The sequence below is a fragment of the Tupaia chinensis genome, unplaced genomic scaffold (assembly GCF_000334495.1).
Source record: "Tupaia chinensis unplaced genomic scaffold, TupChi_1.0 Scaffold000164_1, whole genome shotgun sequence".
Classification (NCBI taxonomy): domain Eukaryota; kingdom Metazoa; phylum Chordata; class Mammalia; order Scandentia; family Tupaiidae; genus Tupaia; species Tupaia belangeri.
This window is the reverse complement of record NW_006159638.1, coordinates 108,490-122,137: the sequence shown is the minus strand read 5'-3', so window position 1 is coordinate 122,137 and position 13,648 is coordinate 108,490. Positions and strand designations below refer to the sequence as shown.

General features: G+C 36.7%; 1 long non-coding RNA gene across 1 annotated transcript; it reads left to right on the top strand.

Moving 5' to 3' along the window:
- Positions 1 to 1,153: 1,153 nt before the first annotated feature.
- Positions 1,154 to 13,356, top strand: LOC102500949 (uncharacterized). The gene is made up of 3 exons (XR_334191.1): positions 1,154 to 1,209; positions 5,541 to 5,588; positions 13,173 to 13,356. It is a non-coding gene; the product is annotated as an uncharacterized LOC102500949 (long non-coding RNA).
- The last annotated feature ends 292 nt before the right edge of the window (positions 13,357 to 13,648 follow it).

Here is a 13,648-nt window from a genome sequence, read left to right as displayed (position 1 = left end):
TCCTCAAATCCTCAGAACCCTCTTATACTCATTTGGTAATTTACATAGGAATCAATACACATTCACTGAATAGTCAGTCAATCAAGATCAGGATCTTTTAAAATATAAACCAGTACTTTTTATGAAACTTCTCCATTGATAGATTTTTTTAAGTAAAAGCATTTAATACTTGACTTCTTTGAATTTAGTGATTTAAGAGAATGAATGGTTCCAGTGACAGAGAAAGTAGCTTTTAAATTATAATTTTCTAGAAAAATTGGACAAAAAGATAAATACAAGTCAAATGCAGTAAGAATATTTGGCATACGTACTTTAGCTTTCTTTTTGTTTTTAACTGCAAAGTAAATAATATTTTTCATTCAATACATTGCTTAAATACTTTTGCTAGCTGAGGGGAGGAAAAATTAACCAGCGAGAATCCAATAACATGGTAGAGGTTCGGATAATCATACCAGGATAGAGACTGTATGTGTGTGTGTTTGTGTGTGTGTGTGTGTGCAGGCATGTGTACATGTGCGTGTGTACTCTCAATGGTTTGCAGTAAAACCAGTGCTTTAGATTTAAGGTTTAACATCCTAAACCTTATTGGTGAGTCTTAGCTCTGTCAATGTTGACATACTGCTTTAATAATGAAATTTAATAGCATCTTTTAAAGTACGTCAGTGACTAGTTACAATGGTTTTTAAATTTGCTATTCATGTTTGATGGTACCACATACATTCAATACTTATATTTTCATGTAGAGCAGTGCTAGGACTAAAATTGAACTTTTACTGGTAGTGCTTTCAGTATAAATGGGAAAATAGTAGCATAATTAAGCTTACTATAGTATGTAGGCAGTAAGGATATTTCTGTAGTAATCAACAGCGCAAAGTTAGGAAATTAAGCAAGTCTGTATTTCTATGGAAAAACTATATGGGTTATTGAATTTGTGGTGCATTATTATAAAAAAACTTGAGGGCTAAGTTCCCTAATGATAGACCTTTGCATATGAAAATACAGTTGTTGTCATTTGCAATGCTTTATGGGGTTCTAACTATGCTGTGAAGATCAGAACATTCCTTTAATGCCGTCATTATCAGATCATACACTCTTAGAATCTTCTGTTAAAAGTTCTCTGCTAGTTCTAGCTGTTCAATTAGTTGATGCTATACTCTGACATTCACATGTTGTTGTATTTATGTAGGATAATTAGACCAGCTCTCTGAGGTTATTTTTAGTCTTTTCAAAGAGTTGAGGGTGCAATAGATTTGCTTCATGCTGTTATTTATGGGGAAAACGACTTGTATTCGGTGATAGTTTACTCTGATGGTATTTGGAGAAAATTGGCAAAGTTTTTACTTTTTAAAAATTTTATCAATGGGCTTCTGTTTCTGGCACTTTGCTCTTAAAAACTACCATGCCTGCTGAAGTACATAATAAATTCATCACACTACGATCCAGTGCCAACTCCACTTGGGGGAAAAAATAGCATGGGCTCTGTGTCTGGGCTATGCATTCTGGAAATGATGGACTTATGAATCTTAAACCTGAAGTCTCATTATAAGAATGGTGAGAGCCATATGGACTAAGAAGCCTAAGGAAAATGGATAGAGGAGTGCATCTGGCTTTTTTGGCATCTACCACCACATTCTGGTGTAAGTCACTGTGGAAATGTGAATAGGTTCTCTGGAGAGAGAGAGTAATTTGGTGTTTCAGGCTAGATTAATAGGCTGTCATTTTAGTTTGGGGTGATGTTTACTATCAGCAGGGAGGGGTTGTTTTATTTAGTTTCACCATCACACAGTGAGTATGTATTAGATACCAGCAATGGTATAGGTAGGTACAGTGGAATGTGATTCTACTCTGTAGAAGTTTAAAGTTTTGTGGGTATGACAGTTCTAAGTGGGTAAGTGCAATATCATGAGGTAAATGCTCTCTATGAGATAGGATAGACAGTGCAAGTTGGAAGAAGTGTACCAAGTTTAAAAATCAGACAAGTACCGAGATGGATTGTTTTCTTTTAGTTTCACCATCACACAGTGAGTATGTATTAGATACCAGCAATGGTATAGGTAGGTACAGTGGAATGTGATTCTACTCTGTAGAAGTTTAAAGTTTTGTGGGTATGACAGTTCTAAGTGGGTAAGTGCAATATCATGAGGTAAATGCTCTCTATGAGATAGGATAGACAGTGCAAGTTGGAAGAAGTGTACCAAGTTTAAAAATCAGACAAGTACCGAGATTGGACTCATCTTGCTATTCTGTGCCAGGAAGGAGAACTGGGGCTCTGCATTACTAACCAGAAGAGTAGCCCCTCTGCGGGCTTGCAGTGTCTCTCAAACTCAGTCACGACATCCAGGGTCTTTTCCCAGGGAATGTTTATTAGAGGGTGTTGCTGTACTTATTCTCAACATTTTCCTACTTTTCCCCCACTTGCCCAAAACAAGATGTACCTTTTTAAAAAGGTTATAGTTATTTGCCAAGTATGTACTCAAGTTTATCTTAATGTCTTAGTGGCTAAACAATTGATATGAGGATGAATTGGCAGGATTAATGTACAGAAGGAAAAGCTGTCTGATATGTAAGACATATTATGAATTATGTCACATTTTGTGTGTGCACTTTGATTTGTCTGTCAGACTCTCATTTAAACTTCAGATGACATCTGCTTTAAGTGTCAACTTTTTTCTTTGAGATGTTCCCTACCTCTTACTTTAAGTAAGAGATAAGCATATCCAACTCTATTTCTTCTATCTTGACATGTATCACACCCTGGCTTTATAATTTATTAGCTGCGTGATTATGGGCAAGTGATTTCACGTCTCTTTCCTCAGTTTCCTTATTTGTTAAAGAGATGTAATGACCCTTCGCTGGTAACTCTGCTCTGAAGGTTAATTAAACTTTGTATATAAAATGTCTGGCACAGATTCTGACATACAGTGATTTATGATCGTTGTTGTGTTTAGCGTCTCTAAAAAACTATGCAGTTTTTGATGTCAGGAATGGCACCTTGCAGATGGTAGTATCTCTACAAATCTTGGCCTAACTTAATTATGTCTCAGTCCTTTTAGATGACAATACCATTTAAGTAAAAATGATGGTAAAATGTTTGTTATTTGAACTAATCTGTCAGGAGAGGAATCTCTTTTTATGTTGTGAAAATCTTTTACCTTGGAAGATCTTTTGGAGTGATATGAAAGTAGATTTTACGGTCCCATTTCAGGACAATGGAGATCTCAGGAATAGAGGATCATAAGTAACTAAATTTACATCATGACCTCTACTATATAACTATTAGAATTCTGGAGGCAGAGGGATTACCAAAATGGATAGAAGGCATCTGTAAGGCCTGTTCAGAGAGAATATCCTAAAGAAGCAGTTCATAAATTATGTAACCTCTACAAAGAAAGATAGCACAGAAAACAGTATGCACTTACAGTCTAAATTAAATGAGAAAAAAATTCAACTTTATGTGTAGAATCAGATTGAATCACATCTCTGCTGCCCGGGTTGATCTGGGCAAGTTATTTACATTAAGGTTCAAGGTTACCATCACTGAGATAAGGTTAATACTTCCATCCTAGGGATTAGCATGGAAATGAAATACATTGTGTATGAAAGCACATTACACAATGCCTTCTTTAAGTTAGGGAATTTGATGATTGTTTCAAAGTTTTTCCAAAGGCAGTGGTTCTTTTTTGTTTGTTTTTTCTTATTTTTTTTCCATAGGGTACCTGTGCTGGCAGGAAAGAGACAGAGAGACAGAGAAAGGGAAAGTGAGAAATCACCCCTGGGGAGGGGGGTAGAATGGTCACACTGCAATCTCTTTTCTATTTTCCTCTTGGGATTTTGGGCACGCTGCATGCCTACCCAGCATGTTTTTAAGCTGCTAAGTCTGGGACTACAAGTGCACAGTCAGCCAAGTGGGAATCTAGTGCTTTAACCACTATATCACTGGCTGGCTCCAAGGCAGTGGTTCTTAACCTTGAATATCTGTCAGAATCTCCTGGAAAAATTTTTAAATGCTAATGCCCTCCTGCAGATTTATATCCTTCTAAAATTCTGATCTTAACTCATTTATGCTCCTGAATCAGACTGTCTTTTGTGACTTTTGCCTCCATTCTCACCAAGTATCTCTTATAAGCTCCCCAGTCATGTAATCAGTAAACTCTCATGTCTAATTTTGGGGGTAGCATGAAAGTCTGTACTCTCTTTTCCACCTACGGATGAGGAAAACTGGGCTCAAGCCCTTAGTCCGTCTAACCATAATGGGTTACTCTGTGTTCTTAGATAATACCCTCTTCCAGACTTGGATACAGACATTATCCTCCTGGAGTTCCCAATGGGAGGAACAGCCCAAACCCCCCACCTCTAGCACATAGGTCAGAGGATGGCTTGATTACCTACTAACTCTCCCTTCCTTTTTTTTTTTTTTTTTTTTTTAATATTTCCCCCTATAGTCTTTCAGTTTGGAATGAGAAGTACATCTGGCTTTTTGGCATCTACTACCACTTTCCAGTTTAAGTCACTATGGAAATGTAAATAGGTCCTCTGAAGTAAGGGAGTAATTTGGTGTTTCAAGTTAGGTAAATAGGCTGTCAATTTAGTTTTGGATGATGTAAACCACTCTTGCATAACATTCTGATGCCAGAATGGGTAGGTGTGCCCATAGACCAGGGAAAAAAGCCAATCTTGAGAGACCAGGGTTGATGAATAAGGAAGGAAATTTATTTAATGAGGCTAACAATGGGGAGAGAGTAGACTGGAGTCCATAACCATCTCTTCTGCATTGGACTAGATACAGAACTTTTATAAGAATGTGTCAGTGTGAACACACATGTGGAAGGAAAAGTAAGTTTAGTTGTCCATTATCTTAGGGCAAAATCACAAAGATGCCTGATCATTTTCTTTGGGCAGGATCACAAGGAGACCTGGCAGAGTCAGGGAGGAAATAACTGCATGACGGGCAGCTTTAGTTGGAGCATGCAGGGTGAAATGACCAGTTTTAATTCTTTGCAGGGGGCTTAGTGATAAGCAATGATGAACAAGGCAGTAGGATCAAAAATGCAGTCAAGATAACTCTTAGGTTCTGGCTTAAAAGAGGGTCTAAATGTGGCTTTGCAACAGTTAAACTGATAAAATCTTCTCAGCTTGTCATATGGGAAGGGGCTGATGGCAACTTTCCCTTCCATGTCTCTAGAGCCTGGAATACATATTCGAGGAGGTTATTATTAACTTTTATTAGTTAAGCATTAGGTCTAAGGGTTAATCTAATAGGATGGACTCCCAAGACTAGGTACCATATGGACTCACTCCATTTCTCTTACGGCTTGGTCATAATTCTATCATTATTGGGCCTCTCCTTTGACAGGCTAATATAGATAACAAAGTAATTCAGAAAAATCTCTTACTTTTCAAAAAAAATAGCACTTTTCAAGCCTATTGCTAAAACTTATTTTGGAGTCAGATGATAAACATCAACTCTTTCTTTTACATTTCTGTGTTGATAGCTAACTATAAAATGTAAAGTTCAGTGTGTTTTACATTACCTTTGCCAGGCTGCCCAATGGAGCTACCATTTCCACATGGAAACTGCCACATCCCAGGTAAGAGAAGACACTAAGTCTCAGTTATTAATTTATTTAATTATTGGTTACTATATTTGGGAAAAACAACATTCAAAGCTTGTAGGAAATATCCCCCTATATCAGCCCCAAGTGAAAACACCCCTTTTTATTATCATTGCTTTATTTTTATCTCTATTTTACAACCTAATTTTAATCCAAATATAATCAAAATAATATAGTAAATGGTATGTTCTACAAGTTTTATTCTTTATTACTAGTATCATACTTGTATCTATTTACTATTAGAGACTTTTATGTGCTAATACCTAAGAATGAGAACATCAAGCCTTGTTTTTTCTTATGACAGCAGTACTTTATAAATTACTATATATGCAGAAGATAGTCTATGATGTGTAGCATAATTATATCTGTCATTATAAAGCTCTTTATAGCAAAGTCTTATGACTCCATTTGTAAGTTACTTTTAACTTGCCTTTTTTCCTCCCTAAACATTAAAAAACCTTAATGGCAGATGGTTCTTTTGAAGTAAAATGAGTAGAGGTATCATACATTTGACATATTTCCTAATTTCTACACAAGTCTTAACAGAGAAGGAGGGGAAATCCAGGAGAGGAAAATTCTGGCTCTCCTGAAGGGCTCTGCATCAGAACCCCTGAGCTGTATTCCATTTGGTCATTGTGGCAGAGCTTCTCAGTGCTCACTGAGAGCTGAATTTTCCTCTTCTATAGCAAATAACTAGACTCTGTTTCCTACCCCTTTGTGGATAACTGTGGCCACATAGCTGAGGCACAGCCAGCAAATCGTGAACCAGTTCCAGGCCTGGGTCATGGCTTACACTCATATTCATTTCAGTGCTAGGTGGAGAGGACTTTGAGGTCCTAGAAGAAGCAAACCAGTGCGGAAGAGATTTTTTTTTTCTTTTTTTAATTTTTAGAGGTTTGTGCCCTAGAGCACATGAGCTTGCTGGAGAAAGAGAGACAGAGACAGTCAGAGGGAAAGTGAAAGATCACTCCCCACCAGGGGTTTGACCATGTTCCAATCCCTTTTCCTCCTTTTTCTTCCCAGATCTTGAGTGTGCATACACATGCACCTGGCATGATTTTGAAGCCATCAGGACTTGAACTGTGGTTGGCTCTGTGAGAGCCAAGTGGTATAACTGCTATATCATCAGCTGGTTCCATGAAGGGATATTTTCATTTTCTTAAATTTTCCTAACCAAGGGAGTTGTGGGGGGTGGGGGGTAAAAGAATTTTGAAAATAGGAAATTTATAAATATTCAGAATATTGACATCACTATTTCATAAGGACAGAAAAGGGCAGATACATAGTGCCTATTTTTTATTCTATGGTCTTCCTAAAATGTCTTATAATGCCTATCTAGATATCAATTATATTTCTTTCTCATTAGCTTTTTTTTTATTCGTATAAAAGAGTTATCAGTACATTTGGTTAGGATCTTAGATTCTCCTTTTTTTCTGGCTGTATATAAACCATAGTTTCCTTTTATTTAAGCTCATATAAAAATTATGTAATGTATAAAATATTCCAAATGTATTATAAAAGTTTATGTAAGCAATATAGATACATTATAATTTAAAAATTTACAATAGTATAACTTCAAATAGTATATTTGAAAATGAAAACCTAGCCAGCCCCAGTCATTTTCCACTCTTACTATTTCAGGGAAGCTACTGTTAGTAGTTGGTCATGTATTCTCCTAATCATTTGGTATTCACGTAGACATAGTAGTACATTTTAAGAGTAAATGTTTAACTTTCTACCACATAAAATGTGGTTTTAAAAACCTACATTTTTCATTAGACAAAAGTTGTTTCAGATGAACCTTAATTTCTCTTGATAGGCCTTAACATTAAAGTATTAGTTCTAAATTTGCAAAAAGAAAAAGTTAATTCTGTGAGCAGAGGTTATGAAATATGTACATGTCTCTATGTGTAATTTCTGATGACCCAAGGTGAGTCTGAGAAATGAGTGGACTCTGAGGTAGATTCATGAATTTGATCTAGTTTTGATACTGAAAGAGAAAAAGATGCCTAGCTAGATATTTAAATAAATGCTATTTCAATTAGTAAAATATTTTTTCATGTTTCTTTTTCTTTGCTACTCCTACTATAGTTGTTATTATTATTATATATTTAGTTTCCAGAGGGTCCATGCACTTGCTAGAGAAAGAGAAGGAGAGAAAGTACCCCTTTATGGGGTATAGCAATTTTCTCCTCCATTTCTTCATCCTGTTGGGATTTGGGCTTGTACACACACACACACACGCACCCCCCCACACACACACATACACACACACACACACACACACACACACACCTGGAATGTTTTTCATACTGTTGGAGCTGGGATTCAAACCAAGTTCAGCCATGGGGGATCTAGCTCTCTTAACTACTAGGCTAGAGGATTGACCCAATAATTACTAAATTAACAATCCTTTTTGATCTTGGCTTTAGGAAATTAAGGAAGTATGCACATAAAATTGAAAGTTGTACTTTGTTTGATTACATTATTACTAAATATACCTTGTACATATATTATCACTTCTGTTGATTCCTTTTAAAACACCACACACACACCACACACACACACACACTCCTGGAATGTTTTTCATACTGTTGGAGCTGGGATTCAAACCAAGTTCAGCCATGGGGGATCTAGCTCTCTTAACTACTAGGCTAGAGGATTGACCCAATAATTACTAAATTAACAATCCTTTTTGATCTTGGCTTTAGGAAATTAAGGAAGTATGCACATAAAATTGAAAGTTGTACTTTGTTTGATTACATTATTACTAAATATACCTTGTACATATATTATCACTTCTGTTGATTCCTTTTAAAAATTTTTCTTTTCCCTTTCTCTGTTCTTTCCTTCATTCTTTTCTTATTTCTTCTCTCCTTCCTTTTCTTTCTGCTTTTCTTCCTTCCTTGCTCCTTCCTTCCCTTCCTCCCCCTTTTTATTTATTTATTTTTGCTAGGGCTAGTAATATTTTGGAAATATTTTTGTAGAGATACTACAGTGAATTTATGTGAATATACCTACTGGATACATTTAAATAAAACTGGTTCCCCCCATACCATGGTACAATCTTACTCTGCTTTGTTTGGTCCCAGTGATTGGTAGGCTTTGAGTTATTCATCAAACTACATAGTTTGAAGTCAAATAAAGGTGTTAGCAACATCAGATCCTTGGAACTAAGTCATTTTATTCTCCTTTAGTGTTTTTTTCTTTTTCTTTTTTCACTGAATGAACTACATTCCATTTCTTCATTCTGCTCCACTTGCCTATAATTTATGGTTATCTCAGTGTTTGCCTAGGGGAATTCAATTCTCAGTTCAACGTTTTTCAACAAATTATGTCAAGGATTTGTCATATCTATTGGGATTTCTCACCATGTACTGTGAAAGAAACCATTCCAAAACTTGGTGGCTGAAAACAATGATTTACTATTATTATTTCAGTCCTAGAGTTAGAGAGTGGTTTTGTGATCTGCAGCAGGCTTGGCTGACCTTGACTGGGCTTTCTCATTTCTGGAGTCAGTTGCTTCATCAGCTTGGGGCTGGAGGGTCTACAATAGTGGAGTCGAGATAGTTTTCCCTGCCACATGTCGTCTTCCATTCTTCAATACTATAGTCCAGATTGCAGGACCCAGGAGCAAGAACAGAAGTATACAGAAACTATTGAGCCTCAGGCTTTAAACTCATATATTGTATTTACTACTATAATTGATCGGTCAGGGCAAACTAGAAGACTGGACCAAATTCAGCAGCTTCAAAATATTGAAGCTAGTTACAGTCATTGATGCTATGATTCATCTCTATTATAGCTTCTAGAAGTCTCTCAGTGATCCAGTCCACTTCACATTTACCCTGTGCTCAATGGATGTGTGTGTTTGTGTGTGTGTATGCAAGATAAATCCCAATTCATTGAAGATGTGGATATAAAAGGAGGGGAGGGAAAATTCTAAGTGTTCATTTGTAGAATGTGTACGTTAATAGAGATTTGTTTAAATAAATTTTAATTTTCAACTAAACCATTAGTTACAAATATAACTTAAATGTAAAATGTTTTAAAAATCTAATAGTTCTTGGGTTAAATCTCATGGTTAAGATGGTTGAGTCCCACATGGCCAACTGCATGGTTTAAGTCCCAGATCCTGTAGCTTAAAAAACATCATGGGTACATGTGGGATTGTGGCATAGCCATTCCTCTGGATGGGTGGTGCTTTCCTCCTTTCTCTCTCTCTCTGCTCTCTCTCTCTCTCTGTCTCATGTATCTGACAGTGAATTAAAAACAATACAATAAAAATCTGATAGTTTTTTTAAAAACTTGAAATGAAAATAAAAAAAAAATTGCTTTTTTTATGCCTCAATCCTGACTGCCTCATTCTTTTCACATTGTCCAAATATATTTGTATTTCAATTGTTAAATATATAATCAATATTTTAATTATTAAGATTCTGTAAATGTTACTAATTACTCAGTCAAGATTTCTGCATTGACTGTAATTTTTCTAGTATAAAATTTTGTTTGTCAAGTTTTAGTAATTGCTTCTGGGACAACTCTGGTGGTACACAGGTGGCACCACCACTTGGGAGTCTAGAAATCACAAGGAAAGTGTGGATATTTGCTGGGACAGATGTAGTTACAAGTACCTGAAATTCTAGGAAATTGGGAGTCTGGGATAGGACCCTGTCAAAAATGCCTATCTTGGGACCAGCAGTTAGCATAAGGGCTATGTCGCTGAACTCCCATGTAGTTGACTGCGGTTCGAGTCCTGGACCTGGTGACTTAAACTCATGCCAGGCGCGTGTGCATGCATGCCCAAGATCCTGAGAAGAGAATGGAGGTAAAGAGATTGCAGCTTGGCCATCTCCCCTGGGGGGTGATTTCTCACTTTCTATCTCTCTGTCTCTCTGGTGAGTGCACGTGCCCTATAGCAAATACTTCTCAAAAAAAAAAAAAATGCCTATCTCTGTTTCTTTCTTTCTCTCTCTTTCCTTCTGTCTCATAAAGAAAAAAAATAATTTAATAATTGCTTTTTAAAATTTGTTTATTATGTTCATTTATAGCTCCATAAATTACTTTCTAATACATTGTCAGTTAATTATGTAACTAATTAGTTTTTTATTTGTTTGTTTGTTTGTTTGTTTTTGTTTTTTTGTTTGTTTGTTTTGCCTTGAAGACATTCTTCCTGGAGCCCTCTGGCCTGTTCATTCTTTAGAAAAGGTTATTATTTACTTTACTTTTGTCTGAGTCTTCCCTCTGCTAGCTTTTTGGAGATTTTCTCTTACATCTTCTCTGTCCATTTCTATATTTTCTCTAGTACCTTGATAATAGCTCTTCTTTTCTTTTAGATTTCTTTCATATAATCTAGTACCTTATTGATAAAGCGATCTAAAATTGTTTCCATCCTATCATTACACTTTATTACTCATCTGCATATTTCATATTTACCTAATGCTATTTTGAAAATAAATGTCTAGTTTCCAATATTTCTATTGAGCTATCTGAAGTCATTGTAATTTTTAGTCCTTTATGTGTAACTTTTTTTTTTCTCTTGGGAAATCATAGATGATCTGTTTTTCCTTGGTGTTATGAGATTTATGATAGTTTGTTCTCATATTGTTCTTGAATTTATTTTTTGGGGTACTTATGGGTCTTTTCAATATAACCTTATATCTTAACAGTCTAGGAAATAGTCTTGTGTTTTTTTCTTGGCAATTTTTTTCTCCCTTACTTTTAATGATTTTGTGATATACCAGAACTCACGTTGGTTAAATATTGAAATTCCTGAATTAATCGTTTCTTTATTTTTTTTTCTTCCTTTGTTTCCCTTTTTCCTTGTGCTGCATTCAATTTATTTTCTAGGATTTTTTTTAGCTAAAAATCAGCTAGTGTATTTTTGGGGGGGGCTGGGGGGTGAGAGGAGAGATTTTTGCAATAGGTGCACTCTCCAGAGAGATGGGAAGGGGGGAGAAATCACCTTGGGGAGGGGGCTGACCATGCCATAGTCCATTCTCCTTGCCTCTCCTCTCAGGATTTTTGCACTTGTGCTTTGCATGAATTTTAAGCTGCCAGGTCCAGGACTTGAACCACAGTTGACTATGTGGGAGTCCAGCCACATAACCATTACACCATCTTCTGGATCCAGCTAATGCATTTTTAATTTTTAAAATCTCTTTGTTTTTCAGTTTCTTCTTTAGAGAAGTTTTTTTTTGATAAGTATATAAGTATCTTTGAATGAGAAAATGGATGCTTTTTTGACTTATGATGGAGCTATATATCAATAAGCTCATTATATGATAAAAATATTGAAAATACAAATTTGAACCAGCCATGTAGCCTAGTGGTTTATGGAACAAGATCCCACAAGGCTAACCATGGTGCTGATTCCAGGTCCAGCTACTTGAAACACAGGTACCTATGTGTGAATGTCCAAAATCTTAAAAGGTAGGAGAAGTGGAGAAGGGATTGAGGCATGACCATTCCACATGAGAAGCATTTTCTCACTTTTCTTCTCTCTGTCTCTCTTATGAGTTTATGCATCCTCTGGCAATTAAGAAAAAAAAAAATCCAACAGAATGGAAATATGGAGAAGGGACAGGGCTGTGACCATGTTGCATTGTGGAGTTCTGTCTCTATTGGGCAAGTGAATGCGCCCTTTAATAATTAAAACAAAAAGAAAAAAAAATCATTTAGCATGCTCAAACATGATTAATAAGCCTATCTTTCTTAAATGTGCTCAGAACACGTTAGCCTACAATTGCACAAAATGATCTAATACAAAGTCTATTTTACAATAAATTATTGAATATCTCGTGTAATTTATTGACTACTGTGCTGAAAGTAAAAAACAGAATGGCTCTATTGATACTCAAAGCATAATTTCTACTGAATATGTACAGTTTTAGTACATTGTAAAGTTGAAAAATTGTTGTTAAACCATTGTAAGTGAAACTGAAGCAGGCCAGCTTAAGGCTTAGCAGGACTACAACTACTTTGAAATTAAGAAAAGCCTCTAACAAGAACAATCTGACAAAGAGCTAAGTCACTGGGAGATCCATTTGAGAAATGGTCAGATGAGAAATGAGGAAAGGGTATTTCTTCATTTTTTTTAAGAGAAATTTTTTGCTATAGAGTGTGTGCACTCTCCAAAGATAGAGACAGAGGGACAGAAACTGAGAAATCAGCTCCCAGGGAGGATGGCCACACCGCAATCAGGATCTTAGGGATGCAAGCACATGCACGTGTCTTGAGTTCTAAACTGCTGAATCCAAGACTAGAACCCAGGCGACTACATGGGAGTCCAGCGACATTACCATTACACCATTTGCTGGGCCCTCAGGAAAGAGTATTTGAAGTAAAACAGGAATTAGGGTAATTACTCAGGGGAAAGCAATTAACTCTGAGTGTAGTGAGGGATGATTTGCACGTGCTTGTTATCTCGTATCCATAAATACCAAAAACACGTTGAGCCTTTCTAGACAGTTTCATGGTGCTTACTGATCTCTTGCTATAACCGGTTAGCGAAATAAACTCCCGGCTCCAGCCTCTGCCTCTCATTTCATTAACCTGCAGAAGCAGCGGCTAGACTTAGCGGTCCAGCAACAGCTGGCGCTGTGAGCAGAACCAATCAGTGGGAGTCACCACTCGGAGCTTCCTGCGGCAGCCGGAAGTTTAGTTCTGGGAAATTTCTGGGCATTTTCCTGGAGACCTGCCACCGCCGGAGTAAGAATGGAAGTTGGGAGCGGACCTTCCCACTTTTTCGGTAAGTGAAACCAGATCTTAAGCTGGCAAATCAAAGGCTTTCCTGTTGGGGTTCCATTCAAGAGCAGCGGTTTGGGTGCCATGGAAAGGGAAACTAGGCTGTCTTGAATTTGAGGTGCACTTTTGCAGTCTAGGCCTTTTGCAGTTGGTAACATGGTCATTGTAGTTTGTGTCTTGTGAGTGTGTGGGTAGCATTAGTTACGAAGTCTGCCTTGAGGGAAACGAGGCTTGTTTGAGTTGGAAGTGCACGTTTGTAATCTGTGGTCTTCTAAGGTTTGCCCTGATAG